The sequence below is a fragment of the Euphorbia lathyris genome, chromosome 3 (genome assembly GCF_963576675.1).
Source record: "Euphorbia lathyris chromosome 3, ddEupLath1.1, whole genome shotgun sequence".
Classification (NCBI taxonomy): domain Eukaryota; kingdom Viridiplantae; phylum Streptophyta; class Magnoliopsida; order Malpighiales; family Euphorbiaceae; genus Euphorbia; species Euphorbia lathyris.
Window position 1 is genome coordinate 82,614,232 of NC_088912.1, and position 23,060 is coordinate 82,637,291.

Sequence of the window (23,060 nt, forward strand, 5' to 3'; positions counted from 1 at the left end):
TTAGTCAAAGGATAAAACCGAGTAAATATTATATGTCAAACAAATTCATAATAGAATTTTATTCATGCTTGTGTTAATAATACCACATATAACGGTCATAACCATAAAGATTACTACTGCACATAAATATCATAATGAATTCTTAATAAATAACCATAATGAGAATGGTTTAAGAACAATGTCCTTTTGTATTTCAATGCGCATTAATATCCAAGATAGCATATTTATTTTAAACATCATAAAAGTTATAACATTCTATATTGGGTAAGATATCTTGCATAGTTGATATTTACTTGTAATCAACATTGTGCATCCATGCATTAATGGCATTTAGAGATCATTAATGCCTTGTTTGGATGAAGTGTAATTAAACAAATATAGTTATATATGAAATTACTCTTATATCATTTCATTTGTATAAATAAAATAAATACAAAGGGTAATTTTGGAAGAAAAATACATGTACCATGATTCTCCTCCAATTTGAGGTGTAAGGAAAATTGCTCAAAATTCATCATCACCTACCTTCATATACCATCATCCAAACAATCTCTAAGGAACTATCATGTATATCCTAAGAATTTTGTATAAATTAATGTTCTGATCCGAAACTGACGCTTGCACTATTTTGTAGTTAGCTCATGGTATGAAAGTTTCATTTATCCAATTTGGTAATTCATCAGTCCATAATGGCTTTAATAGTTAGGGACAATTACATGATAATCACAAATAGATTCAATATGTTCAAGTTTCTTACGTTTGTAAAAGAAATTCTAACAATGTCAGATAAACAATTTTTATTATGAATAAACGCATCCTTGTAAAAAAGGGAATGAAATAACTGTTTGACAAAACAATATTCAAAAATATGAATTTTTGATATTAAAAGTACTATATATGAGAAAAACCATACATAGATGGTGAATAGTACAAGAAAAACCAAATATGATTTCTTTGTAATTTCTTCTAATAATTATATGCATGTTCATCCAAAAGACTAATCAGATCTAAATCGTCTGTAATTACACGAGCCTTTTATGATATCTTAATATTAAGTGATAAAATCACCTTAAATGAATGAATTTTTTATAAAATTCCAAGATTACGGATCTTTATACATGCATCTTGTACTAATTCAATGATAATGACATATTATACTTGTCATGCATAAAAATATAAGGCATATTGAGCATGCAAGATTTAATGAAAGATTTGTGTCTATTACTTTATCTTTCACAATTTATTAGATTTATCATAACAACATGTAATGATATTCATAGCACTTTATAAGAGCGAGGGATCTCAATTTTCTTTAATTAAAAATGGAATAAGAAAGGGGAGGAAACTTATCTTTTTCATCATAAAATTCCAGATTTAATGTAGAAAACTCTTTCCCATCAATATATGGAGAACTGTATCTTTGGATAGATTTGTTTATACTGATTGAGCCGAGGTTTGAGATTGTGATTTCTATTCTGTTGACTCCATTGTTTTGTTCTTTGTGAAACTCTATACAATCAAGATTTTGTGATCTTCTGTTTGTTAGAGATCCACCTTCACCGCACCAATTGATAACTTGGGAAAAATCCTTGATCGGAGCACTTCCCTGTGAGGCGCCGTTGGGATCGGCCGGGGACACTCCGATGCCAAAGTCAGTAATATTTCTGAGAATAAACTGTAAGCACAAAAGTAGAGAATCAGTAAGTGTACCTTTGATCCTAGGAAGCTGGGGTATTTATATAGGTTTTTGTAACCTTCAGCATTAATGGGGAAGCAGGTGAAGAGTCGTGCCATTACTCTTCTTTAATTGCTATCAATTCTCCATTAATCCCAGTATTTAGCATTGAAACCCTCAGAGTTGAGGTATTCGAACAGTCAAGTCTTTATTCCCCTTTAATGGCTATTAATTGTCATTTAATTGTATTTATTCCCATTCATGGATGGTAATAAAGGCGCCTTTTCGTATTCTTTGATCCGTCAAGGCGTATGTACGATCTCATTGAGAGCTATGACGGGTCTCCCCTACTCGCTCTCATCGGGCGTATCTCGTTATGTCGTATCTCGCCATGGTCCACGTGGCGTGGCAAAATGCTAGAGACTCCTTCCTTTTCCTCATTATTTGCATATTCGCCCCTGCATTAATTATCATTAATTCCACATTAATCATGCATAAATATCTCTTTTAGAAGGAATGATGGTTTGCCATTATTTCTATTAATTTTCCCTTATTCCTTATTCAAGAATAATTTGGGTTGTTATCACTTTCTTAGGCTTGATAGGCTGACTGTGGGCCAGACCGAGTAGGATGCTTGTAGTGATCTCAGTACCTATCACACTGATTTCTTCTTTCAGGCTGACCTGGTGATCCTGAAGGATTTTAGTGATTAGGGAGCCCATTCTAAGTATCCTCGTTCTTCGTTGAAAGGCCCCAATTAAAAAGACGGGCATGTTGAGAGGTTTGTAGTTCAACATGTGCCAGATGAAGCACTGCTCGAAATTGGAGGCTGAGGAGGAGGCATTGATTTTTGGAAATAGATAGTTGGTCAAAAGGTAGTGTGCATGCCTTTGAGGCTGACCCATGTTAGTACTATAGATTTCACTGTTGTGATTCTTGGGTTTACAGAATGAGGCTACGTACTTAACCTTCTTATAATCATTTGTGCTGCGTAGTTCATCACCTTCTGCTTTAAGCTTTAGCAGGGTGGCCAGATAGGAGGGAGTGATAGTAATGTTCTTGTTCTTGACCTTGGTGATTAGGTGGTCATCATCGTCTTCAGCGACCTGGAGATTCCCATAGAATTCTTTTACAAGCTGAGGATACGTAGTTCTAGGGAGTGAGAACAGGTCGGTCCACCCATTCTTTGATATCCAGTCATAGAATGGTTTCTCAGCTTCGGCGAAGCTCTTTGAGAACCAACGAGAGTGGTAGACTTTCATGCCTTTTATACTGTTGAAGACCTTGAAGAACTTCTTTTCCTTAGACTGTTTGTTCTTCTTCTTCTTTTTCGAAGGAGTCATTTGGTCAGTCTGAGGGTGTTCACCGAGAATGCTGACCTCGGGCATAGCTTGGTCATACTGACCATGGATTTGTCCTTGAGACTCTGAAGAGGTCTCCTCATATTCCTGCTCAGCAGGAGATGGAGGATTTATATCTGAGCGATCGTTGTTGTATTGCTCGTTGGAGTGGTTCTGGGAATCGCTAGACATGGTGTTCTTAAAGATTTGGGAAATGCAGAAGATTAGAGATTTTAGAGAGAGAGAGAGATCGAATGCGATAAATTTCAAGCGTAAAGGGAAGTTAGTGGGAATTCATCCACTATTTATAGTCAGAGTGCGTCGATTTGATAGGTCAGAATGGTGGTTTGTCCTCGAGTTGATCAATCGACAGTTATCTCTGGCATTAATGACACATTCGGCGCATGGTTTTCTAATCATTATGCCTACGTCATCCCAGGTGGCTACTTAAATGCGCGTGCTAGCATTAATTGTGCAAGTGGCTTTACTCAGTATTTAGGATACTAAACGTTTGGAGTTTCGAGTATGTTGTTTCATATAGAAGGGATGTTTAGCATGCTTAGTAACTCAGCATATAGTAATCACTCAATATGTATGTCTACTCAGCATAAGGTGATTTTATGTCATTCATGTTAGCTCAGCATGCAATAATCACTCAGCATATAATAATCACTCAACATTCATTTAGCGCAGAGAACTTATTGAAGAGGATTAGACATACCGATAGCTTCCCTTAGTATGTTAAACTGCTCACGAGCCAAGGGCTTCATGAAGATATTCGCAAGCTGTTCATCTGTTGGAACATAGGTCAGCTTGATCTCACCCTTGAGTACATGGTCTCTGATGAAGTGATGCTTAATGCTGACATGCTTCATCCTGCAGTGTTGGATTGGATTTTTGGATAAGTCAATGGCACTTTTGTTGTCGCATTTGACTTCAATTGTCTTCGTTTGTACTCCATAATCCTCCAGCTGTTGTTTAATCCATAGGACTTGAGCCACACAACTTCCAGCAGTAATGTACTCAGCTTCAGTGGTTGATAGGGCAACTGACGATTTCTTCTTGCTGAACCAAGACACTAGACAGCTTCCAAGGAAGTGACATCCTCCTGAAGTGCTTTTACGCTCTAGCTTGTCTCGTCCATAGTCAGCGTCAGTGTATCCAATGAGTGTGAAGTCATTTGTGTTTGGATACCATAAACCTGCATTTGCTGAGCTCTGCAAATATCTAAAAATTCTTTTCACAGCTATATAGTGAGATTCCTTAGGGTCAGCTTGATATCTTGCGCAATAACATACTGAGTACTGAATATCTGGCCTACTAGCAGTTAGATAAAGTAGAGAGCCAATCATACCTCGATATAACTTGCTGTCTACCGACTTACCTTTCTCATCAGCACAAAGCACAGTGTCAGTACCCATTGGGGTAGATATGGGCTTACATCCTTCCATATCAAATTTCTTCAATATCTCCTTAGCGTACTTGGTCTGACTAATGAAGATGTCATTTTTACCTTGTTTGATTTGAAGTCCAAGGAAGAAGTTGAGTTCTCCCATCATTGACATCTCAAACTCAGTTTGCATCTGTTTGCTAAACTCCTTGTACATAGTTTCGTTAGTAGCCCCAAAGATAATATCATCTACATATATCTGTGCCAACAGGGTATCTTTACCCTTTTTCTTAATGAATAAGGTTGTGTCAGCTTTTCCTCTGACATAGTTCCTGGTCAGCAGGAAGCTGGTCAGCCTTTCGTACTAAGCACGTGGTGCTTGCTTTAGGCCGTACATAACCTTTTTGAGTTTATAAACATGGTTTGGAAATTTTGAATCCTCAAACCCTGGAGGCTGACTAACATAAACCTCTTCGTTTATAACTCCATTAAGGAAAGCACTTTTAACATCCATTTGGAACAGTTTAAAGTTCATGAAGCTAGCATATGCACACAATATTCTTATTGCCTCTAACCTAGCTATGGGTGCAAAGGTCTCACCATAGTCAATACCTTCCTGCTGACTGTAACCTTGAGCTACAAGTCTAACTTTGTTCCTGACTACGTTACCTTGTTCATCTAGCTTATTGCGAAATACCCACTTTGTTCCAATGGTCTTTTGATTCTTCGGTTTAGGCACTAGATCCCATACTTCGTTTCTCTTGAATTGGTCAAGTTCCTCTTGCATAGTGTTGATCCAGAATTCGTCGTGCTCTGCTTCAGAGAAATTTTTCGGTTCATGAACTGAGACGAATGCAACACTACTGAGATATCTCATGAGTTGGTTTCTAGTCATCAGGGTGTTCTCAGCAGCATCAAGAATGGACTTCTCTGAATGTCCTCTTGGAATCTTGATCTCTTTTGGCAGTGTTGAGTTTTCAGGAATCGGTGTTTCAACAATCTCTGCAGGATTATATTGGTCAGTAAAGGTAATATGGGGTTCGCTTTTACCTTCGGTCAGTCCTTGAGGTAATGACTCAGCGGCTCCATTTTGGTCAGCGGAAGCTGAGCATGGGTCATCTTCGGTAGGCTGACTTATCTTCCCTGCAGGGTCAGTTTCATCGAACTCAACATGTACAGACTCTTCTACGATCTGAGTTCATTTATTAAACACCCTATATGCTTTACTGTTTGTTGAGTACCCTAAGAAGATAGCTTCATCAGCTTTAGAATCAAATTTAGCAAGGTTGTCTTTAGTATTTAAAATAAAACATTTACAACCAAAGGCACGAAAATATCCAATGTTGGGTTTTCGTCCTTTCCAAAGTTCATAGGGTTTTTTATTAAGTATAGGTCTAACTAAAGCCCTATTGAGTATCTAACAAGCTGTGTTGACAACCTCACCCCAGAAATACTTTGGAAGCCTATTCTCACTCAGCATTGTCCTAGCTATTTCAACTAAGGTTATGTTCTTCCTTTCAACTACCCCATTTTGTTGAGGAGTTCTAGGAGCAGAAAAATTATGGTCAATGCCGCTGACTTCACAGAATTCATCAAACTGTTCATTTTTTTAATTCTCCGCCATTATCACTTCAGATGTGAGCTAATTTTAGGTCTTTGTCATTTTCTAGTTTTCTAATCAGTGTTGAGAACATCTCAAAAGCTTCATCCTTACTACTCAGCAAGATGACCCAAGTATACCGAGAGAAATCATCTACAATGACCAAGGAAAATCTCTTACCACCCAAGGACAGTGGCTGAACTGGTCCGAAAAGATCCAAGTGTAGTAATTCTAACGGACGCTTGGTTGAGACTACATTTTTACTATGAAAAGACTTTTTGGTTTGTTTACCTTGTTGACAAGCATTGCATAATTGATCCTTCTCAAATCTAAGTTTGGGCAAACCCTCAACTAATTGCTTTCTTGCTAATTTGGCAAGGAGGTCCATGCTTACATGACCAAGTCTCCTATACCATAGCCATGAATTATCTTCCTGTGAACATGGCCATTTCCTCTTCATCTGATGAGTCAGCTTCCGTTGAATCAGCTTTCATGACAAGAGATTTTTGCTTCTTGTCCTCAGACTTTTCTTTAGCCTCAAAATTCTTCATGGAGATCTCGTGGGTCAGCAGAGATCCGATGAGCTCATCATATTTGTATGTGGTCAGGTCCTGAGCTTCTTCCACAGCTGTCTTCTTAGCTTGCCAGCTCTTGGGGAGACTTCTTAAGATTTGCTTCACCTGTTCTTCTTCTATGAAGTTCTTACCGAGTCTCTTAAGCTCATTTATGATGTTGGTGAACCTTGAGTTCATCTCAGAGATGTCTTCATTTTCGTTCATCTCAAACAGCTCGTATAGTCTCATGTGTTGATTCACCTTGGACTCATTGACCTTGCTGGTTCCTTCATAGGTCACTTCCAGCTTCTTCCAGATTTCTTGTGCTGACTCGCAACCTGAAATCTTATTATACTCTGCAGCATCTAACGCACAGTGAAGCATATTGATAGCCGAAGCTGTTGAGCGATTTCCGCAAGTGCACGGTATACGCTTGTAGTAATAAAAGATATCGATCCCACAGTGAACGTTTTTCGAACAAAACTAATTTATAATCGGTTAAAGTTACTTTTAGGTTTATAATATGGAAAAAATCGTTTAATCGGTTTTGGTTTTGAATTTGTTAGAATGAGAATTAGATTAGATTATGAAAACGTTAGAAAATACTCTGATTTAAGAATTAATTTGCAAGATAGTAACGTTTAGTACTTTTTAGAAAAGTAAACATATGTATTTATTTGCATTAAGCAAAGAAAACAACTTTAAACTTTGTACGAATTATAAAGATGAAATAAATGACGGAACCTATAATTAATTGGCTTTGAACATGACAAAACCCTTCCGGGATAGTTGCCCTTAATCAAATTAAAACTCTTTCGAGATAATAATTTGCCTAAGTGTTCAACAAAGTTTCCTTGTAAAGATTTTGGATTAAATACGTTTTAATGAAAACACCAGCAGTCACTTTAGTGGATTGGTTACCATAAGTGCTGCATAAAAATCTATCGAATAGAACAGTTTTTATTAGATGAAATATAAATTGATACAAGTTTACAGAAAACATGGAGTATGGAAACATTCGACGACTTGCAAGTGAACGGGTTGTCAATCCTTTCCTTGGATTTCGTTAGAGTTTGTCAGGCTCAGGGGCGGATCCTCTACTCAATCTTCTCGTTGAATCTTCGTAATAGAAACTGGGTCGGTCTACTACCAAAATGAAAACTAAACTGGAACAATGTCTAAACGCTACTGAACTCGTTATTATTGAATAAACAATGTGTGTACATCATATTGCTTTTTACAGAATCGAAATCTAACTTCTGAATCACTTGACTCGGAATTTCTGCATAAATTCTATACTAATCTCTTTTTTCTACATATCTTCAACTCTCCATCAACTCTTTATTTATAGATGTTGAAGAGCCTTGATTGAAGTGTCGTGTCCGTTGTGAAGGATCGTGTCCGTTGCGAAAGGACGTCTTTATCCACCCGAACGATCGCGTTTCATCGAAAACGAAAGTGTCTAACTAGGCTTCTACAAACTCCTGCTCGTACCGAGAATATTAAATTCTCTACCGAGAATGGGGGAGCATCAATTGGTCTTCAAACAGAAGGAAGGGGAAACTGAGGAACGCGTGTCGCGACCGTGAATGTGGGGGCCGCCGTCGCGGCACGGAACGTTTTTCAGCTCTTCTGCTTTCGTTTGCATCCTCGATTTTACGTTATTAATTTCTGTCGTCTTCGACTCCTTTTGTAGGGTTTTTTCTTCTGTTTTTGAGCTCTTTTCATTCCTATTTGGATTTTACCAAATATTTATGTACCTTACAAGAAAGAAACATATTCGAGAGTAAAAGCTTTCTAAACAGTTATAAATAGCATAAATTCGTAGCAATATTGATGTAATTAACGATGATATTTTAGGTATATTTTGGGCTTAACAAATCTCCACACTTAATCTTTTGCTAGTCCCGAGCAAAATTTCACTGAATTTATTCTCTAACTAATCTTTTTATGAAAATAAAACATATATCTCTGTATTACCTTTTGAATTAGTTAAGCCGAAAAGACTAAATTCGCATGGCAAATTTATACGCAAAATATCAAACTAACTTAGTATAAATACGATATATCATTTGTCTTGTATTTCTAATTTTGAATTGAAGCATTCGGGACGATATAAGCACGCATGTTTTTGAGTCTTTCATCTCAAGGCATTTCAAAGCACAAAATTTCCTTTCCCAAACCTAGACTAGATATATTATATATTTGAATAAGTACTTGGGTCAATTATTTGCTTAGTTACACCCGAGATAAGGGTGGTCTTGATCGTAACTTTATACGTATTTTATTGCTTTGTGTTTGCTTAAGAGGTACCGACCATGCCATGGGTGGACGCAATCGTTACTTTAAACTTATACACGCTTATAATTTTTGCTTTAAACGTTCCTTCCATACCTCGATTGTGATAAGGGTGGTCGCAACCGTGGCCAAAAGTAAACGGTACTTAATTTTCTTCCCTTTCATACCTCGATTGTGATAAGGTTGGTCTCAATCGTGGTCAAAAATTAAGAATTCAACTAATTGATTAATTAATATGAAATTTAAATTGTAACTTGGAAAAAAGAAAGATAGCACATTCATCCTATATTGACTTAAAATTCAACATGTATTATGGCTAAAGTTTCCTTAAAAACTTCAATTGGTGTTAATGTAAGACGAAATCAAACCGAGCTAAAATTGTTAGTTCAATTTAATGCCTATAAACCTAATTGAAAACTTAAAATAAGATTTATTGTATCATGAATTGCATGATATAAAATAGAGATTGAAATAAAGAATTTATTAATTAAAATACATTCACTCGAGACAATTTTACTTAAAATCGTATCGGAGATTTGTGAAAAAATATTACCCGTATACGTATAGAAATATTCTTTCTAACGATAATGATAACCTAAACAAATAATCATATTAACTTATGGTTAATTTATGAACATATAAAAAATGTGTTGCAATATATTAGTGTTGAAAAATAAAATGTGTTGCATTTATTCGTTGCATTTATTTGTTTTGCAAAATAATATTTTCGTAGCATTTATTCGTATATATGGAAATGATATATGTATATCTCCTCACACACTTAAATTGGACCATGTCCTCATTGGTGCAAAAAGTGAGAAAACATAAAAATGTAAATACGAAATAAGGCATACTATAAAAAAGATATAAATTGTAGGAAATTAAACGTTTAACATAAAATTAAAAATAGAAAATGTACCAAGCAAAGGAAAATTAAAATTGTACCACAATATAACAAGATAAAAAGAAAATAAAGAAAACAACATATGCCTGAGGTGGGGAATCCGGAGGTGTAGGTGAAGTCTCCACATTTCGGCGTCGGAAAAAGGAAAGCATCTGATGCCGAGTCGATCTATGCTCACGCCTCAAAAGGTTGAGGTTGTCATTCATCACCATATTATTTTCTACCAAATCATTAATTCTTAAATTCATTTGACGATTGTTGGAATTGATTTGGTCCAAAATCCTCCGCAAATCCACCGGATCATCCGCTTGAGGTGCTTGGGGTTGTGGTTGAGCTTGGGGTTCATCCTCCTCTCCTTCCGCCTCTCCGCCGCCTTCGGTACCTACAAATTGAGAACTTGAAGCGCCACCACCCATAGTGCCACGAAGGTGGGCAATACGGGAAGCATACGAAATAAAGACGGGGGGACCTTGTGGAAGCAATAAATGAGCCCGCTCAAGAGCCGAGATATCCAAAAGTGGAACATACCCATGGTAGGTGGACATGTCAAAATCAGCCAATACACCCCGAGCTCCCAACACAATAGCGGTGATAAAATTACAAAGAGGGATTTGAATGGTAGTAGCCCTCGAAGCACGGAACAAATTGTCAAACAACATACCAATGCTATCAATCCTCAAGCCTTTAAACAAACTATCCAAAACATACAAATCCGGAACCTGAACCTTTGAACTCTCCACACGACCAAACAAGGAGAAACTCAAAAATTTGTGAAAGAAGAACACACAATTGTCCTTAATCAACTTGCTTGAAGTGTTTTTGGAATTAAAATAGTCTTGGTCCGAAAGATTTTGCCAAACAGCATCATTATCAAAATCTTTAGGCTTATCATAAAAATCAGAAGTAGGGAAACCGAACATATTTCCCATTGCATCATAATCAATGGTGTATGTGATACCATTATTACGAAAAGAGATTGAGGTTTTCTTCTTGTTCATTTTCAAGGTGACCAAAAATTCCACCACATATTCATTAATACGCGGAAAACGCATATTAACGAATTCTTGCCAACCCAACGCCTCAATAAAAGCATCAATTCGAGTAGAGAAATTCAATGTTCTTACCGAATGGAAGTCTAAGAAGTGCATATCCACAAATTGGCGGTTGGCTTGTGAAAAATGTTTGAAACGAGCGGCTTCCTCCTCCGAAGCGATGTCGAAATAAGCTCCACATTGAACCCGAAGGCGATTAGCTTCCGTAACAGCGGGCTTGTTACCAACACGCTTAGTCCTAACCATGGTGATGGTATTTAGTGTGTTTAGGGTTTGAGAAGAAGAAGAAGAAGAAAAAGGAATTGAGAGAAAGAGTAAAGCTTGAAGATGAGTTTGGGGTTTTGAATTGGAAGTGATTGAATAGAAAAGAGGATAGAAATTGGAGTGAATAAATTGGGAAGAGTAAAAGTAGGTTTTTGGGGAAGAGTTTGGAGTAAGGGATTGGGTAAAAATAGAGGTGATGTGAGGTTTGTGTAAGAGGTAGGGTTATATAGGGTGATTAGGTGAATGTATAGGTGGAATAGGAATAGGAATAGGCAAAAATAGTGGCAAAAATCGGAATCAAAAGGGCACATATTACGCATGTCGCGACCGCGAATAGCAAAGCCGCGGCCGCGGCACGCGATTTTCAGGGAATTCTCCTCCTGAAATTCGTCCGTTTTTTAGGCTCATACCGAGAATTATTAATTCTCGGTAGAGAATTGGTCAAAATGGTCTATTTGGATGCCTATTGACTTGGTATGTGCAATTTTGTTGATGTATTTGCTCCTGAACTGAATATAAAGTGTCCCTGCACTTAAAAACTAAAATAAATGACATTAATTGCAAGGAAAACCAAATGTTTAACCTTAATAAATTGAATTAAAGTGTAATAAATTAGTTTATGAATAATTAATGAAACTTAAATGTTCATTTATGCATATAAGTTAAGAGAATCATATTAAGTGCATAATAAGTGTATATAAATATATATTAATAATATGAATTTAATCAATTGAATGAAGTAATGTTTTAAACTCAATGAATGAAGTTTGTGAAATTGGATTAAGTGTGAATATATGTTTTAATTAAGAAAACCATGATTGTTCAATATTATAGATTTTATATAGATTTAACCATGATTATATAGGAAATGGAAAACATATATCTAACCTTTGTAAAATTAATAAATGAACTAAAATGAAATAGAACTTTATTGAATAAAATAAAATTATAAAAACAAAGAATGAAACCAAATAATACAAAAACACACAAATATTTACAAAAAGAAAACCTATAAACCTAAACTATTCTATATACTCATCCCTATCAAGCGGGATATTTCTAGCCTTAATACGATCAATTTGAAACTGCACGAAAGTTTCACGTTCCGGTGCAGACAGAAAGTGAGGCCCTGCTCGAAAGACACGTTTCACAAGTCCTTCGTGCTCGAGAAATTCATAGTCAATTGTCGGGAAGAATTCATCATCACTCCAGGGAACATCAATGGTACCCTTTGTACCAAGAATTATTCCACAGATTATATTGCCGAACCCAATCTTCTTATCCTTGGATCGAGAAGCGGCGACAAGACCCTCCATCCGAATCTTTGAAGAATCTACTGCATTTCCCTGTAATATATCTCCAAGGACATAAAGATCTGTGTCACGGACCACACTACTGAATGTGCGATCGAATAAACTGTGACACGTGAATTTGTGCAGATACAGCATGGAGTTGGAGCGAAAAGACTTATTATAGGCGAGTTTTGAATTGAATCGCCAGAAACCGGTGAGCATTCTCCAAACATCCGTGGATGTCATGTCTCTTCCAGGATGACGTTTGATTGTATCCCTTGGGGGAAAACCAAACCAAGCATGCAACTCAGGATAGCCGAAAGTGAAGATTTCGCCATCTCGATGAAAATTGAGACGTACTCGGCGTTTGTTAGTGAAACGCACGGTACAGAAGAATTCGAGTATCCACTCGCCTATTATTGAAAATCGCATTTGGGCGAATTATGTCCACCCTAGGCGTTCCATATAGCGGCTCATATCATCAGTAATGCCTAGTTGGCTGTTAAGAAATTCATCCATATACAACATTCCGGTGAAGAATTTGTAACGGAGATTCCAATAACGCCTACCTTCATCGTGATTGAAGATAGGAAAAGGCGCCCCATATAGTTTGGATAAGTCTGGGCGTTTGTTGCTTGAGGCAGCATTGTGCCTTGAAGGTTTGTATTTAGTAGGCATGGTGTTGGTTAGAAGGAAACAAAGTTTATGTTACTAAATGAAAAATGGTGTTTTGAAGAAATCAGAGGTCTGATAAAGATGAAAAGAATTGTAACAGAACTTGAATCCTCTATGACTAATTTATAAGAGTTTTAGATGAAAAGAGGTGTTGTTTTAATCTTGAAAAGGTATAAAATTACACCTCTCGGGAACGAAAAAACTTAAGGTTTTGTTTGTCAAGAGGTTCATCGAAAGGGTTAGGATGTTTCAGACTTAAATGTGCAGGAATTACGCGTGTCGCGACCGAGAATTCTGAATTCACGGTCGCGACACGCTGATTTCCTTGCGGAAATCAGGCGTCGTAAGCCATGTCCTGATTCACGGTAGAGAATTTATTATTCTCGGTAAGTTCAGAGAAAATCTAACCTATTTGGACAAATCTGAAAAATAGAATTCTCGGCAGAGAATTGCCTGAAACTTCAATTTCATTCTAATTTCCTAAAATTAATTCTAAAATCATGAAATAAACATATTTTATGCATATAAATCATAACATAAAATTATCTAATCACAAAAATCGGCATTTGGAAAAATAAAATAAAATAAAAATGAACAAAAATATAAAAAGAAATAAAACAAAATAAACTGTGATCGAAAAACTGAGTGATTTATACGTCAGAAAATCTTGTTACGAACGGAATTTCTATTTGTGAAATATTTTCGTAATAGATTTTACATCGATTACCATTAACTTTGAAACGAATTCCATTAGGACCTTCTAGTTCTAAAGAACCATAATCGAATGTTTTGACGACTAAATATGGTTCTATCCATCTGGACTTAAGTTTTCCTGGAAATAAACGAAGTCGTGAATTAAATAACAGCACTTTATCCCCAACATTAAAGTGTTTGACTTTAATTTTGGCATCGTGCTATTTTTTCACTTTTTCTTTATAAATCTTTGCATTTTCGTAAGATAGATGGCGTAACTCATCTAACTCATTTAAGTCGAGCAAACGTTTCTTACCTACTTGTCGTAAATCAAAGTTAAGTTCCCTAATAGCCCAATAGGCTTTATGTTCTAATTCGACTGGCAAATGACATGCCTTCCCATACACTAAACGGCATGGAGTCATTCATATTGGTGTTTTAAATGCAGTACGGTATGCCCATAACGCATTATTTAGTTTACAAGACCAATCTTTTCTTGAGGATGAAACTGTTTTCTCTAGAATCCATTTGAGTTCTCTATTTGATATCTCTGCCTGACCATTTGACTGAGGATGGTATGGCGTTGACACGCGGTGGCGTACTCCATATTTTTTCATAAGCGTTTCAAAACTTCGGTTTATAAAATGAGTACCACCATCACTAACGATGACTCTTAGACAACCAAATCTACAAAATATATCGTCAAGAAAATTAATGACAACGTTAGAATCGCTCGTCGGGGTTGCAATTGCTTCAACCCACTTTGAAACATAATCAACGGCAACTAATATGTAAGTTTTACCAAAAGAAGGGGGAAAAGGTCCCATGAAATCTATTCCCCACATATCGAAGACTTCAACTTCTAATATGGTTGTGAGGGGCATCTCATCTTTCCTTCCTAGATTTCCTATTCTTTGGCACTTATCACAACGAGTAATAAATGAACGGACGTCTTTAAACATCGTAGGCCAAAAGAAACCACATTCAAATATTCTAGCTGTTGTCTTGTTAGCTCCATTATGTCCTCCATAAGAGCTAGAATGGCATTCCGACATTATGGATTCATATTCATTTTCACCAACGCATCTCCTAATTATCCCGTCACCACAAGTCTTGAACAAAAAAGGATCTTCCCAAAAATACTGTTTAATGTCGAAGAAAAATTTCTTCTTTTGTTGGAAATTTAATCCTTCCGGAACAATATTGGCTGCAAGATAATTAGCAATATCTGCATACCATGGTGACATGACGCTTTTCATTTGATAGAGATGTTCATCAGGGAAATCATCTCGTATACCGTTAGTTTCACCTATGGGGCCGTTCTCATCTTCAAGTCTCGATAGATGATCGGCGACAAGGTTTTCTACTCCCTTCTTGTCTTTTATTTCTATATCAAATTCTTGTAACAATAAAACTCATCTAATTAGACGTGGTTTTCATCTTTTTTAGCAAATAAATATCTTAATGCTGCATGATCAGTGTAAATAATAACTTTCGAACCTAACAAGTATGACCTAAACTTATCACACGCAAAAACTACAGCTAACATTTCTTTCTCAGTTGTGGTGTAGTTTAATTGTGTACCGGAAAGTGTGTGACTTGCATAATAAATGACATGAAGTTTCTTATCCTTCCTTTGTCCTAAAACACATCCGACAGCTAAATCACTTGCATCACACATAATTTCAAATGGTAAATCCCAATCGGGTTTAGCAATAATAGGTGCACTGACTAAAGCTGTTTTTAATGTTTCGAAAGCTTTAACGCAATCTTCATTAAAATCAAAGGTGGAATCTTTCGTGAGTAGATTAGTGAGTGGTTTGCAAATTACAGAAAAATTCTTAATAAATCTTCTGTAAAAACCGACATGTCCTAAAAATGATTTTACTCTCTTAATAGTAGTTGGAGGGGGTAATTTCTCTATTACTGAGGTTTTTGCTCTATCCACTTCTAATCCTTTTTCAGATATTTTGTGACCTAAAACAATTCCTTCGTCAACCATGAAATGACATTTTTCCCAGTTTAATACCAAATTTGTTTCTTCACACCTAGACAAAACTTTATCCAAGTTTTCTAGGCACGAATCAAAAGAATCTCCATAAACTGAAAAATCGTCCATAAAAACTTCCATGATATCTTCAATGAAATCATTAAAAATCGCAGTCATACAACGTTGAAATGTTGCAGGTGCGTTACATAGACCAAAGGGCATTCTCCTATATGCAAATGTTCAGTAAGGACATGTGAAGGTTGTTTTATCTTGGTCATCCGGGTAAATGTATATTTGAAAGAATCCGGAGTAACCATCTAGAAAATAGTAGAAAGTATGACCAGCTATCCTTTCGATCATTTGATCAATGAAAGGAAGAGGAAAATGATCTTTCCTAGTTGCTTTATTTAGATTTCTATAATCTATACAAACCCTCCAACCAGTGGTGGTTCGCGCAGGTATTAATTCACCTTCTTCATTCCTTACAGCTATTATGCCTCCCTTTTTAGGTACACAATGGATTGGACTAACCCATTCACTATCCGAGATAGGGTAGATGATTCCATTGTCCAGAAGTTTAGTAATCTCATTTTTTACTACTTCTTTCATATTGGGATTTAGGCGTCTTTGCCTATCCGCTTTAGGTGGCTTATCTTCTTCTAAGTGAATTCTGTGCATTACAATGCTCGGATTAATACCTTTTAAGTCTGAAATTTGCCAACCCATACTTCCTATCCTATTTCTAACAACTTCTTTCAATTTCTCTTCTTGGACTTGTGTTAATTTGTTAGAGATAATTATAGGTAGAGAATCGCCTTCGCCTAAGAAAGCGTACCTCAAATGACTTGGTAATTCTTTAAGTTCTAATTTAGGTGGAACTATAATTGAAGGCGGAACTGGTCCATCTTCTTGAATCAAAGGTTCTGGGTCCTTATCTTCTAGTTCCTCGCTCATTATAGGTTCTATTATTTCTTCTTTTTGAACAATGTCATTTACACATTCTTCAATTAAATCAAGCTTCATACAAGCGAAATCCTTCATAGGATATTTCATCGTTTGATTCATATCAAACTCAATCTTATCATCTCCTATTCTTAAAACTACTTTCCCTTCCGACACATCAACTAGAGCACGTCCCGTGTTCATGAACGGTCTACCAAAGATTAACGGACAATTTACGTCATAAGCAAAATCTAAAATAACGAAATCGGTAGGAAAAATAAATTTGTCAACTTTAACTAAAACATCCTCAATTATACCGTATGGTCTTTTAGTGGTTTGATCCGCTAATTACAAAACCATATTGGTACGTTTGATGTCTTCTTCTAAGCCTAACTTATTAAAAATAGATAATGGCATCAAGTTAATGCTTGCTCCTAAATCACAGAGACAACTGAGAAATTCAATATCTCCCAATTTACACGGAATGGTAAAACATCCGGGATCCTTGAGTTTAGTGGGCAAATTGCTTGACACAATTGAACTGCAATCTTCAGTTAGTGAAATGGATGAAATTCCTTCCCAACTGATTTTCTTTGAAATTAAATCTTTGAGGAATTTACCATAATTGGGAATTTGCGTAATCGCATCCATAAATGTTAAATTAATATGCAAATTCTTAAGTTTGTCTAAAAATGTTAAAAGTTGTTTGTCATAGTCCTTATTGCGGACTTTGTGTGGAAAAGGTGGTTTGGGTACAAAAGTTTTTGTACTAGAGTCAATTGGTACATCTTTTTGTTTTAATGTATCTTCTTTGGGCGTCGGTAAATCAGTTCCAGGTAAGGTCGAATTTCCGGGCATTTTCGGGCCTAAGTAGTTTTTCCCTGAGCGAAGAGTGATAGCCTTAACATGCTCTTTCGGATTTTCTTCCGTATGGCTTGGAAGACTTCCCTCTTTGCGGGATGGAATTGATTTAGCGAGTTGTCCAATTTGAATCTCCAAATTATGGATGCTAGATTATTGGTTTTTAATAAGCTGATCGAATTTATTCTCGATCCGTTTAAAACCATCGTCGTGATTACTTATTTTTCCGCTCATAACATCAATAAATTTGTCGATTTTAGAAGATAAAGTGCTAATCGTATCTCTTGATTGATTTTGATAATTAGTAGTACGATTTTGATTAGCATTAGCATTATTATTATCTCTCCAGTTAAAGTTAGGATGATTTCTCCACCCAGGATTATATGTATTGGAGTAAGGGTTATTATTTTGGTTTTGCCCTTGGACAAAATTTACCTGTTCAATTTCACTCATACCTTCGTAATCCACATCTATTTGGATTGGCTTACCATTAGGATCACACGGTGTCATAAACCTATCAATTTTATTTCGATAAGGTAGAAAATTGGGCTTGCAACATCGCTACTGGATCAAGATTCACTATACCTTTAACTGATGATGTTGTTGAGGATGATGGTTTCGCTAATGGTACGTGTCCACGTTCTGTGGGCCACATACTGCTGTTGATTGCCATTTCCTCCAAAAGTTCTCTTGCTTGGGCATATGTTTTCTTCATGAATAACCCTCCAGACATAGCGTCCAATGAACCTCTAGTTGTAGGATTTAGTCCATTATAAAATGTTTGCATTAAAAGTTCAGTGGGCAATTGGTGGTGTGGGCATAAACGTTGAAGTTCTTTAAAACGTTACCAAGCCTCATAAAGAGTTTCATTATCATTTTGAGAAAAAGATGTTAACTCTTTAATGACTCTTGCGGTTTTTGCTAAAGGAAAATTTTTTGATAAAAACGCTTCGGCTAATTGTTCCCAAGTGGCAAATGATGCGGCTGGCATAGAAGTTAACCATTCTTTGGCTCGATCCTTCAAAGTAAAAGGAAAAAGGCGAAGTTTGATTGCTTCTGCAGTTACATCAGTAATTTTAAAAGTGTCACAAATTTCTAAGAAATTTGTCAAATGGGTATTAGGATTTTTGTTAGGTAACCCGTAAAATGTTACGTTATTTTGCAACATATTAAGCAACGCAGGCTTAATTTCAAATTGGTTTGCATTAATTTGGGGTCTAACTATACTGTTTGTTACAACGGCCACTCCTGGCCTAGCATAATCCATAAGTGTGGCCATAACTTCTGACTCGGTAATTCTAGTTTTTATTGGGGTTTTGTTTTTGTTTTTCTTTTCTTTCTTGTTCTTTTTAAGAGTTCTTTCAATTTCTGGGTCAATAGGATCTGGTGACGTGCCTGAACTTCGAGAACTGCGCATGAACTTGAAATTTCGCACGAACCGAAACTACCTACATAACAGAATTTGAAAAATAAATATGTTAGTAATTGAAAATAAATAAAATATAAAAGTTTGAATAAGTATGAATAAACCTAGATTCGTAATAAAACACGAAAAATTTAAAATTTTGTCAAAAATTTTGGCGTTCCCCGGCAACGGCGCCAAAAACTTGTTGAGCGATTTCCGCAAGTGCACGGTATACGCTTGTAGTAATAAAAGATATCGATCCCATAGGGAACGTTTTTCGAACAAAACTAATTTATAATCGGTTAAAGTTACTTTTAGGTTTATAATATGGAAAAAATCGTTTAATCGGTTTTGGTTTTGAATTTATTAGAATGAGAATTAGATTAGATTATGAAAACGTTAGAAAATACTCTGATTTAAGAATTAATTTGCAAGATAGTAACGTTTAGTACTTTTTAGAAAAGTAAACATATGTATTTATTTGCATTAAGCAAAGAAAACAACTTTAAACTTTGTACGAATTATAAAGATGAAATAAATGACGGAACCTCTAATTAATTGGCTTTGAACATGACAAAACCCTTCCGGGATAGTTGCCCTTAATCAAATTAAAACTCTTTCGAGATAATAATTTGCCTAAGTGTTCAACAAAGTTTCCTTGTAAAGATTTTGGATTAAATACGTTTTAATGAAAACACCAGCAGTCACTTTAGTGGATTGGTTACCATAAGTGCTGCATAAAAATCTATCGAATAGAACAGACTTTATTAGATGAAATATAAATTGATACAAGTTTACAGAGAACATGGATCATGGAAACATTCGACGACTTGCAAGTGAACGGGTTGTCAATCCTTTCCTTGGGTTTCGTTAGAGTTTGTCAGGCTCAGGGGCGGATCCTCTACTCAATCTTCTCGTTGAATCTTCGTAATAGAGACTGTGTCGGTCTACTACCAAAATGAAAACTAAACTGGAACAATGTCTAAACGCTACTGAACTCGTTATTATTGAATAAACAATGTGTGTACAACATATTGCTTTTTACAGAATCGAAATCTAACTTCTGAATCACTTGACTCGGAATTTCTGCATAAATTCTATACTAATCTCTTTTTTCTACATATCTTCAACTCTCCATCAACTCTTTATTTATAGATGTTGAAGAGCCTTGATTGAAGTGTCGTGTCCGTTGTGAAGGATCGTGTCTGTTGCGAAAGGACGTCTTTATCCACCCAAACGATCGCGTTTCATCGAAAACGAAAGTGTCTAACTAGGCTTCTACAAACTCCTGCTCATACCGAGAATATTAAATTCTCTACCGAGAATGGGGGAGCATCAATTGGTCTTCAAACGGAAGGAAGGGGAAACTGAGGAACGCGTGTCGCGACCGTGAATGTGGGGGCCGCGGTCGCGGCACGGAACGTTTTTCAGCTCTTCTGCTTTCGTTCGCGTCCTCGATTTGGCGTTATTAATTTCTGTCGTCTTCGACTCCTTTTGTAGGGTTTTTTCTTCTGTTTTTGAGCTCTTTTCGTTCCTATTTGGATTTTACCAAATATTTATGTACCTTACAAGAAAGAAACATATTCGAGAGTAAAAGCTTTCTAAACAGTTATAAATAGCATAAATTCGTAGCAATATTGATGTAATTAACGATGATATTTTAGGTATATTTTGGGCTTAACAGAAGCATTATTTTGTAATTTTTTAAGGTCATCCTCTGACCACTTAGACTCACTCTTGATAGATTTTACTCCGTCAATAATCTCATAGGGAACAAACGGGCCTTGGACTATAGCTAGCCATGCACTCATGTTTGTAGCCTGAATGAAGTTTTTCATTCTGTTCTTCCAAAATGTATAGTTTGACCCGAAGATCAGAGGAGGCCGACTAATCGATAATCTCTCAGGGAGTATCTGTGTTGTTTGATTTCCTGGAAGGAAAAGAGTGCTATTCTCAGCCATTTACAGGGATCAGCTCAAGATAGTTTTATCTTAAATAGTGAGCTACTGAGCTCTGATACCACTTGTTGGTCCCGTGTAACTTAATATGATTAGTTCCAAAGGGGGGGGGGAGGTTAGGAACTAATATAACTTTTTCGCTTAATAATGCTGACTTAATTAAATGTTGGATAATTTAACTCAGTTTTAGGTCAGCAAGGCTGAGTGAAGTGTGAGACAACTTTAATCAGACACTGACTAGAGCTGTTTCAATTGTGAGTTGGGAGATAACGCTTTAGGTCAGCTTCCAACTCAGCACTCAGATTACTCAGTGTCGGCTTATACAAATTATATACTGAGTAATTTAAGCAAGCAACACATACATATATATCAAGAGAAAGGGTTAGAGATTACTCAGCAGTCTTATCCTGGTTCGGTCTCACCGCATACGTCCAGTCCCCAGAATCCCTCCGGGCTTTTTCAATCCACTACTGAGCTCTTTAAAGGTAGAGCACAAACCGTTTACAAAGCAATTGAGTATGCAAGAGTACCGTCCTCTATTCGTCTACTCAATCCTACTGAGCGCTATAACCGAACACTCAGATTTTCTCTACCGCTGAGTACTAAAACCGAGTACTCAGCTTCACTCTTCTAACCTTTACAATTGATACAATATTGTTCTCTCTAAATGAAGAACACTTTAGATGAATACAAATTCACTCTAGACTTTTACACAATGATTGGAAATTTGGTGTAAGAACTTGTTTTCTTTTCAGACAGCTTCTATTTTGGATTTTCACTCTTGTGAAGATTTGCTTTTCTGTCTCTATTTTCTTGTATGTGTCGTGAGGATCCAAGTGATGAACTTGTCCTTTTATAGTGAATTCTGAAGCTCCAAATAATTTGAATTCCGACATATCCGTTGGGAGTAACGGTCTTCAAACGTCATTCATTTGTCAGCTTCCAGAATCGTAGGCCAATCATGTCTTCTGATTTGCGCAGGAGGCAAGCTTGCTAGTTTCGTCTTCTTACGCCAGGTTTCTTCTTCTAGCACCAGTTTTGTCCTCTTGCCAAATGCCAGTTGATCCATGCGTCTCGAAAAGGTCTCTAGGTAGATTTTCGAGGCCTCTGAATTATTGCAGACCTGTGTCGGACTTTGTCTTCTAGTCAACGGATCATTGGCGCTGTCCTAATGACTACTCAGCTTGACTTGATCGGCTTTGCCTTCAATCTTTTTCTTTATCTATGCTGAGTTACATTCTACTCAGCATTTTCGGTCGGCTTCGCCTTCAAGCGTTATTCTGAAGAAGACTTTTCTTTTAACGAGGCTGAGTTATTTTTTACTCAGCTTCTGCTGTGTGTCTTTGCTTATATTGACTTCGTTCTGTCTTTTCTTTTTATTGAACACTTAGTTTCTGTTCTCGTTAGTAAACTTACTCAACATCGAACAAACTCATTAGTACAATTAAATCAAAGCACTTAAATTTAATTGTCTTAATCATGAGATTATCTTAAATAATTTTGTCAAATCAAAATTATGTGGATCAAAGCACTTAAACTCAATTGTCTTAATCATGAGATTATCTTAAATAATTTTGTCAAATCAAAATTATGTGGAAAGGTGTTTCAACAAACAAGACCTGGATTATCAAATCCTGTGTTGTGCGATCTACGCGATTCGGTTTCTTCTTCCAGAACTGTGAACGAATTGAGATTCTGGAAATCCTCTTCATCAGTGAACTGATCTTCTCTTGATATTTCTCTGGTTTTCTTCTTCTTCACCATGGCTCTGATACCATCTAAACTTGGCTAATTTGAGAAAAGAGAATTCTGGGAAAAGTGTTTATTTCACTTATGTAAAACAGAGCAGTACATAGACTATTTATACTCAATACAAAAGAACCCTTTAATAAACAATTACTAATGAAATATCTTCCTAAAATACCCTAATGACATGTCATCACCTAATGGTAACTTTACCATTTCATCTTGACTCTAACATTAGATTCATAAACTTGTTTAAATTGATACCAATGGTGAGGCGGTTGACCAACGAGTCTCGATGCCTAAGTTAGTGATGTGTGTTATGGAATATTAAGCAATCGAAAGTAGTTACTTAATAATTTGTATATGTACCTCGATTGTGTGACTTCTAGGCATACTTACAGGATATTATTGTTTTTAAATT

General features: G+C 36.2%; 1 non-coding gene across 1 annotated transcript; it reads left to right on the forward strand.

Annotated features, from left to right (window-relative positions):
* The first annotated feature begins 18,333 nt into the window (after positions 1–18,333).
* Positions 18,334–18,440, forward strand: LOC136225179 (small nucleolar RNA R71). The gene has a single exon (XR_010686909.1). It is a non-coding gene; the product is annotated as a small nucleolar RNA R71 (small nucleolar RNA).
* The last annotated feature ends 4,620 nt before the right edge of the window (positions 18,441–23,060 follow it).